The following is an 8,948-nucleotide window of genomic DNA, read 5'->3' as shown; positions in this document are numbered from 1 at the left end:
GATGTATGTGGCCCAGTGAGCTGAATCTAACCAGTCCGGGCCCCCCCTTTTTTTACTTTTTCTTACCGGGCCCCAGGGGCAGGGGTGGGTTGCTGCGCAAATCTTGGTGAAAGGAGCTTTCCTGGAGCTCCACGACCATCAAATCAGAACTGCAGCGCAGCTCCAGGGGAGCTCCCTCTACCTCTTCTCTGACATGCTGGTGATGGCTTCTGAGTGATGACATCATTGCGAAGGCACCGGTGCCTGCATGTACGCGTTCTGGATACCAGAAATGTAGCTGCAGGGGATTGCATGAGAGGTAAGTATGAAAAACTTATTTTTTTAAAAAAAATTAAATAAATGGGTGTGGGGGGAGCAAATGATGATGAATTGAGGGTGGGAGATGGGGGACAATAAATGATCATGTATTGAGTGTGGGGGAGCACAAATAATAATGAATTGGGGTTGGAAGAGAGCAAATGATGCTATATTAAAGGTGGGGGTGGGAGAGAGAAAATGATGAATTGAGGGTGGGGGACAGCAAATGATGAATTGAAGGTGTGGAGGAGCAAATAATTATGAATTGGGGGTGGGGCTGGGGAACAGCAAATGATTATGAATTGAGTCTGAGTGGTGGGGGAGAGTAAATGATTATGAATTAAGACTGGGGATGGCGAACAGCAAATGATGATGACTTAAGGATGGAGGAGCGCGCAATGATGAATCGAGGGAGGTCCTGTTACTGTGCAAGGCAGCACTATGTCGCTTTTTTCTTTATCTGCCGTAGTGTATACAGTGCCTACAAGTAGTATTCAACCCCCTGCAGATTTAGCTGGTTTGATAAGATGCAAATAAGTTAGAGCCTTCAAACTGCAAACGAGAGTAGGATTTATGAACAGAAGCATAAATCTTACAAACCAAAAAGTTATGTTGTTCAGTTGAATTTTATTAAATTTTAAACATAAAAGTGTGGGTCAATTATTATACAACCCCTATGTTTAATATTTTGTGGAATAACCCTTGTTTGCAATTACAGCTAATAATCGTCTTTTATAAGACCTGGCACAGGTTTGTGGAGTTATCTTGGCCCACTCCTCCATGCAGATCTTCTCCAAGTTATCTAGGTTCTTTGGGTGTCACATGTGGACTTTATTCTTGAGCTCCTTCCACAAGTTTTCAATTGAGTTACGGTCAGGAGACTGACTAGGCCACTCCAACACCTTGACTTTTTCCCTCTTGAACCAGGCCTTGGTTTTCTTGGCTGTGTGCTTTGGGTCGTTGTCTTGTTGGAAGATGAAATTACGACCCATCTTAAGATCCTTGATGGAGGAGCGGATGTTCTTGGCCAAAATCTCCAGGTAGGCCGTGCTATCCATCTTCCCATGGATGCGGACCAGATGGCCAGGCCCCTTGGCTGAGAAACAGCCCCACAGCATGATGCTGCCACCACCATGCTTGACTGTAGGGATGGTATTCTTGGGGTCGTATGCAGTGCCATCCAGTCTCCAAACGTCACGTGTGTGGTTGGCACCAAAGATCTCGATCTTGGTCTCATCAGTCCATAGAACCTTGAACCAGTCTGTCTCAGAGTCCTCCAAGTGATCATGAGCAAACTGTAGACGAGCCTTGACATGACACTTTGAAAGTAAAGGTACCTTACGGGCTCGTCTGGAACGGAGACCATTGCGGTGGAGTACGTTACTTATGGTATTGTCTGAAACCAATGTCCCCACTGCCATGAGATCTTCCCAGAGCTCCTTCCTTGTTGTCCTTGAGTTAGCCTTGACTCTTCGGACAAGCCTGGCCTCGGCACGGGAGGACACTTTCAAAGGCTGTCCAGGCTGTGGAAGGCTAACAGTAGTTCCATAAGCCTTCCACTTACAGATGATGCTCCCAACAGTGGAGACAGGTAGGCCCAACTCCTTGGAAAGGGTTTTGTACCCCTTGCCAACCTTGTGACCCTCCACGATCTTGTCTCTGATGGCCTTGGAATGCTCCTTTGTCTTTCCCATGTTGACCATGTCTGAGTGCTGTTCACAAGTTTGGGGAGGGTCTTAAATAGTCAGAAAAGGTTGGCAAAAGAGATCTTTAATCCACACATGTGAAGCTCATTATTCTTGGTGCCTGAACTACTTCTTAATACTTTAGGGGGACCAAACAGAATTCTTGTGGTTTGAGGGGTTGAATAATAAATGACACTCTGAATTAACTTTTAACGTTTTAAAAAAAAAACAAAAAAAAAAAAAACAAAACAATATTTGCTGCAGTGCATTTCCCACTTCCAGGCTGATCTACAGTACAAATGTCACAATGCCAAGTTAATTCCGCATGTGTCAACCAGCTAAATCTGCAGGGGGTTGAATACTACTTGTAGGCACTGTAAGTTGAGGAAAAAGTGGGTAATGTGCTCTGGAAGTGATGCTCTATATAACTGTGTGTTATTTTCTGTAGAGGCAAGTCCTGGCTGGAAGAAGTGATGGTGGTCTGCGCTGGATGAAGAAGAAAAGCGAAGATGAAGGACGTCACTGGTGAGTCAGTGTGTTACCTGTACATTGCAACTATACACTTTATACTATATACAGAACTCCTGTGAATAACGGCACTGGGGTTCCCTGTATTACCTGTACACTATGCACTATATACAGAACCCCTGTGTATAATGTCACCAGGGATACTATATACAGAGCTCCTGTATATAATGGCACTTATGATAATATTAGTATTGCATTTTTTTATATTAATGATCAGTATTGTAGTATTTGGTCACTATGTGGTGGTAATACGTAGCCTGGTAAAGGTGTGGTGGTATTTGTCCCTTTTATGCGGTATTATTGATAATTTTAAAAAATGTATGTGACACAATCTCTTAAAGAAAAATAAATAAAGACATATCTAAAAGGAGTATTGGATAATTTAACAAATTTTTAATAGGTTAGAGTAGAGTAGGGCACTGCCAAAAGAGTCTACTTTGTCATGGTGGCAGGCTTAAAAAATCTTTTGGCCAAAGCGAAAGCTGATGCTATGTATGTGATATGGTGTTCAATGGGAACTGCGCATGTGTGATTGGTGAGGACGTAGTGCAGAAGTGGAGTTTTTCCAAGAGTGGGCGGTGGGACTATGGAAGGCGGATCTGGGGTGGAGCCTTTGCAGAGTCTCAAGGGGGCCCGAAAATTTTGCCAGTATGGGGACCTGAAATTCCTGGTGGCAGCCCTGACCCTGAAAAGAGCATAAGGTTGTGTGCCCACGATGCGTTTTTTAAGTGTTTCCGTAGCGGCGAAAACGCTGCAGAAACGCTTAAAAACGCATGGTTGAAGGCCTGGCATGTTCCCCAATGATAATCCGCATGTGCTGTGCACATGCTGCGGAAATTTCTGCTGCGGATTATCATTGCGGAAAAAAACGCAGGACTACCAATTATTTTGCAGAAGTGCTGCGTTTTCGCCGCCATTGACTTGCATTAGAACGCGCCAATTCCGCAAGACTGCATCTGTACTTGTGTAATTGGTGCGTTCTAATGTGTGGATGGTACCCGGGTGTAGAGGAGAGGAGAGTCTCATCCACACCCAGGTACCATTAAAAAAGCTGTAAAAAAAGAATAAAATAAAAAATAAATGTATACTTACCTTCTGGCAGCCCGCGGTGCGCTCTTCCTTGCTTCCCGGCACTTCGCGATGGAATGAAGGACCTGCGCTGACGTCAGAGTCATGTGACGGGTCACGCGACGCTGACGTCGGCAGTTCCTTCACTCTACCGCTGCCTGCAGCCGGGACCGAGCGAAGCAAGACAGCGCGGGCCATCGGAGGGTAAGTATATATTTATTTTTTTATTTTTTGACATTCTCTTGGGTCACACTGTATAAATCCATGCCGTTTGCATGGATTTATATAGTGTGACCAAGTTGTCAAGCACTTTCCAAGTGATGCTAAAATCGCTTGGAAAGCGCTTGACAACCCGCATGTGGAAATGCATATGAAGAACGCTTCACATCCGCATGTCCCTGGCAGGAAAACGCATGTACAATCCGCATGCGTTTTTTTCTGCCAGGGAGATGCAGAAACGCTCAGGAAAAAGTCCTGAGCATTTCTGCATCGTGGGCACATGGCCTAAATCACAGCTTTATTAATGCTGTTTAGTATGAAACACAGTGGACTGCTAGGAGATATGTGGCTGGCGTATCTGTGCAGTGGCTAGGGCATATTTTCCAATACAAGTTGTATAAATTTGAATACTTATTGAATGAAGCAAATCAAATAATGCGTATTTGTGTAATGAGGGAGGGCGTGGACTAAGGATATCAACAACCTTTTTTTAAGGTGTTAAAAATTATTAGGTAGCTTGTTTTCTTCAGTCAAAAAAAAAAGATTTAACTGACTCTGAAAAGTCAAAAAATATTAACCCCCCAAGACTGTTTGCACCTTGATGACCAGGCCAATTTTTACAATTCTGACCAGTGTCACTTTATGAAGTAATAACTCTGGAACACTTCAGTGGATCCCACTAATTCTGAGACTGTTTTTTCATAACATATTAGACTTTATTATACTAGCAAAATTTCTTCGATATGACTTGTGTTTATTTGTGAAAAAAGCTGAAATTTGGCGAAAAATGTTGAAAATTTAGCAATTTTCAAACTTTGAATACTCATGCCATTAAATCAGAGAGATATGTCACACAAAATAGTTAATAATAACATTTCCTACATGTCTACTTTACATCAGCACAATGTTTGAAACATAATTTTTTTGTTAGGAAGTTATAAGGGTGAAAAGTTGACCAACGATATCTCATTTTTCCAACAAAATATGCACAACCATTTTTTAGGGACCATATCACATTTGAAATTACTTTGAGGGGTCTATATGAGAGAAAATACCCAAAACTGACACCATTCTAAAAACTGTACCCCTCAAGATGCTCAAAACCACATTCAAGAAGTTTACTAACACTTCAGGGGCTTCACAGGAGTTTTTGGAATGTGGATAAAAAAATGAACATTTAATTTTTTTTTTCACAAAAAATTTACTTTAAACTAATTTTTTTTTTTTTGCAAGGGTACCAGGAAAAAATGGTCCTCAAAATTTGCTGTGCAATTTCTCCTGAGCATGCTGATACCCCATATGTGGGGGAAAATCACTGTTTGGGCACACGGCAGGGCTCAGAAGGAAAGGAGTGCCATTTGACTTTTTGAATGCAAAATTTGCTGGAATAATTAGCAGACGCCATGTTGCATTTGGAGAGCCCCTGATGTACCTAAACAGTGGAAACCCCCCACAAGTGACATCATTTTGGAAACTAGACCCATCAGGGAACTTATCTAGATGTGTGGTGAGAACCTTGAACCCCCAGGTGCTTCACAGAAGTTTATAAGATTGAAAAATTTCACATATTTCCATGTATAAAGACGGCCACTTGGAAGCTGGAGAGAGAGTAGCTACTGACAGAGTAGACTTCAAAAGAAGGGAAGATAGAGGTGAGATTGGGTTGAAGGTGCAGTTGGTAGAAAGTAGATGACCCACTCCTGCACCATGTCTATTGCCAGGGCGAGGAGTGTGGGTGAAGTGGAGGCCAATGTAACACAGCGCAACAGGGAAGGCCATGTCGGAGGGTGTAAACCATGTTTCGGCAAGGACCAAGAAGGAAAGATTACAAGAGGTCATGAATAACATGAAGCATATTGCAGACAGAGCGGGCATTCCAGAGTGCTCCAGAGAGAGGGAGCATGGGGTGGGCGTCAGGGGCTTGAGTTTTACATAGGAGAGATTGCAGTAGTTCATATTAGGTTTAGAGTGATAGGAAGGGGAACTAATGGGAAGTAACAGCTGTGGGGGTCAAGGATTGGGAGATACCTGTATGTAGCCCGCAGTGAGAAGAAGCAGAGAAAGGGAGCACAGGTGGGAGAAGGAGAGTGGCCGGCCTGTTTTATGCTTTATTAGGAGAGATATGAGGTTGAGGAGCAGGTCTGCAGATGAGGTGAGGTGGGGAGATTAGAGGGAAAGAGAGATAATTATTTGTATAGAGGATGCTGGGGTTTGGAGACAGCGAAGGAGAGTGAGGATTAGTCAAGCAAAAACTATAAAGGCATATATAAGTATGGTGAAGTAGTAAAAGTGGGGAAAAGAAAAGCAAAGTACATCTAATAAACAGTGCAACACTTAGATGCCATCAGGCAGACCTGTGTTTACACATTTATACATCTATGATTAGACAAAGTATGAGCCCGAGGAAAATGCCACAGGTCAGGGAGTCGCAGCAGGGGTGAAGTAAGTCACAGGGGCTAATATGAACAAATTGCTTTCTACACAGCAGTGAAAAGATTCACAGATATACACAGGTGTGAATTGGGTACTGTGATTATGAAGGATATTACAGGAATTAACAGACAATACTTAATAACACAAGTTTGCTGATACACAGCAGGAAAGAAAAATTGAAGACATACGCAAAAAACAGACAGACTGGTGTGAAACGGATCAGTGAATATGACACATGATATTGGAATCAGCAGACATACCCCAAAACAGACAGACTGGTGTGAAACGGATCAGTGAATATGACACATGATATTGGAATCAGCAGACATACCCCAAAACAGACAGACTGGTGTGAAACAGGGATCAGTGAATATATTATTAAATTATTAAGGAGTGGGACTGGTAAACCGTATGCACTATGTGCAAGGGCTGAAAAACATTTCCCCCTGTGCGGTATACATATATACACTGCTCAAAAAAATAAAGGGGAACACTCAAATAACACATCCTAGATCTGAATGAATGAAATATTCTCATTGAATACTTTGTTCTGTATAAAGTTGAATGTGCTGACAATAAAATCACACAAAAATCATCAATGAAAATCAAATTTATTAACCAATGGAGGCCTGGATTTGGAGTCACCCCCAAAACTAAAGTGGAAAAACACACTACAGGCTGATCCAACTTTGATGTAATGTCCTTAAAACAAGTCAAAATGAGGCTCAGTATTGTGTTTGGCCTCCACGTGCCTGTATGACCTCCCTACAACGCCTGGGCATGCTCCTGATGAGGTTGTGGATGGTCTCCTGTGGGATCTCCTCCTAGAACTGGACTAAAGCATCCGCCAACTCCTGGACAGTCTGTGGTGCAACGTGACGTTAGTGGATGGAGCGAGACATGATGTCCCAGATGTGCTCAATCGGATTCAGGTCTGGGGAACGGGCGGGCCAGTCCATATCTTCAATGCCTTTATCTTGCAGGAACTGCTGACACACTCCAGCCACATGAGGTCTGGCATTGTCCTGCATTAGGAGGAACCCAGGGCCAACTGCACCAGCATATGGTCTCACAAGGGGTCTGAGGATCTCATCTCGGTACCTAATGGCAGTCAGGCTACCTCTGGCGAGCACATGGAGGGCTGTGTGGCCCTCCAAAGAAATGCCACCCCACACCATTACTGACCCACTGTCAAACCGGTCATGCTGAAGGATGTTGCAGGCAGCAGATCACTCTTCACGGCGTCTCCAGACTCTGTCACGTCTGTCACATGTGCTCAGTGTGAACCTGCTTTCATCTGTGAAGAGCACAGGGCGCCAGTGGCGACTTTGCCAATCCTGGTGTTCTGTGGTAAATGTCAAGCGTCCTGCACGGTGTTGGGCTGTGAGCACAACCCCCATCTGTGGAAGTCGGGCCCTCATACCACTCTCATGGAGTCGGTTTCTAACCGTTTGTGCAGACACATGCACATTTGTGGCCTGCTTGAAGTCATTTTGCAGGGCTCTGGCAGTGCTCCTCCTGTTCCTCCTTGCACAAAGACTGAGGTAGCGGTCCTGCTGCTGGGTTGTTGCCCTCCTACGGTCCCCTCCACATCTCTTGGTGGAATGGCCTGCCTCCTGGTAGCGCCTCCAGCCTCTGGACACTACGCTGACAGACACAGCAAACCTTCTTGCCACAGCTCGCATTGATGTGCCATCCTGGATGAGCTGCACTACCTGAGCAACTTCTGTGGGTTGTAGAGTCCGTCTCATGCTACCACAAGTGTGAAAGCACAATCAACATTCGAAAGTGACCAAAACATCAGCCAGAAAGCATTGGTACTAAGATGTGCTCTGTGGTCCCCACCTGCAGAACCACTCCTTTATTGAGGGTGTCTTGATAATTTCCAATAATTTCCATTTATTGTCTATTCCATTTGCACAACAGCATGTGAAATTGATTGTCAATCAGTGTTGCTCCCTAAGTGGACAGTTTGATTTCACAGAAGATTGATTCACTTGGAGTTATATTCTGTTGTTTAAGTGTTCCCTTTATTTTTTTGAGCAGTGTATTTATACGTAATAGAATTGTAGATGCATCATACACATCCTGTAAAAATTATGTAGTGGGGAATTATATACATCCTGGAAAAATTAAGAGCGAAGGTCGGATCATGACCTTGTATATATAGTGGAGGACAAGGACATGGAAAATTAAAAAACAAGAACCATATACCCTTATTTGGGTGGGAAGGGGTGCATGGGAATACACCAGAAAAAAACTGAATATTTTAGATGACTTTATGTTCTGCTGCTGTCATCCGGTGGGGTTGAGAAATCTGGGCCCACTCAGGCCGTGTTCATTTTGATAAGAGTCAACCTGTCAGCATTTTCAGTTAACAGGTGGATGCGCCTATCAGCTATTATGCCCCCGGCAGCAATAAAAACTCACTCAGACAAAATGCTAGTGGCATGGAAGATGAGCACTCCAAGAAGTAGAGGAACAGTTCTTGCCTTGTGTCCAGCTTGCATATCCAATACTTGAACGGCACAGAGGAATCACGGAGGACACTGGTAGGGTCGGCTATGTACACCTTCACCATCTTCCAAAACGTTTCCCTCCTTGTCCGAGTACCCCGTGCATCAGAGCCTGGGCACTGGGAGGGTCTAATGAAATTGTCCCAGACCTTTGATAGTTTTCCCCTGCCTCTGTTGGACTTGGTGTGTGTCTCCATCTTCT

The sequence above is a fragment of the Phyllobates terribilis genome, unplaced genomic scaffold (assembly GCF_046119375.1).
Source record: "Phyllobates terribilis strain yellow unplaced genomic scaffold, ASM4611937v1 Scaffold_1__5_contigs__length_1240528914, whole genome shotgun sequence".
Taxonomy (NCBI): domain Eukaryota; kingdom Metazoa; phylum Chordata; class Amphibia; order Anura; family Dendrobatidae; genus Phyllobates; species Phyllobates terribilis.
This window is presented reverse-complemented; position numbering follows the sequence as displayed.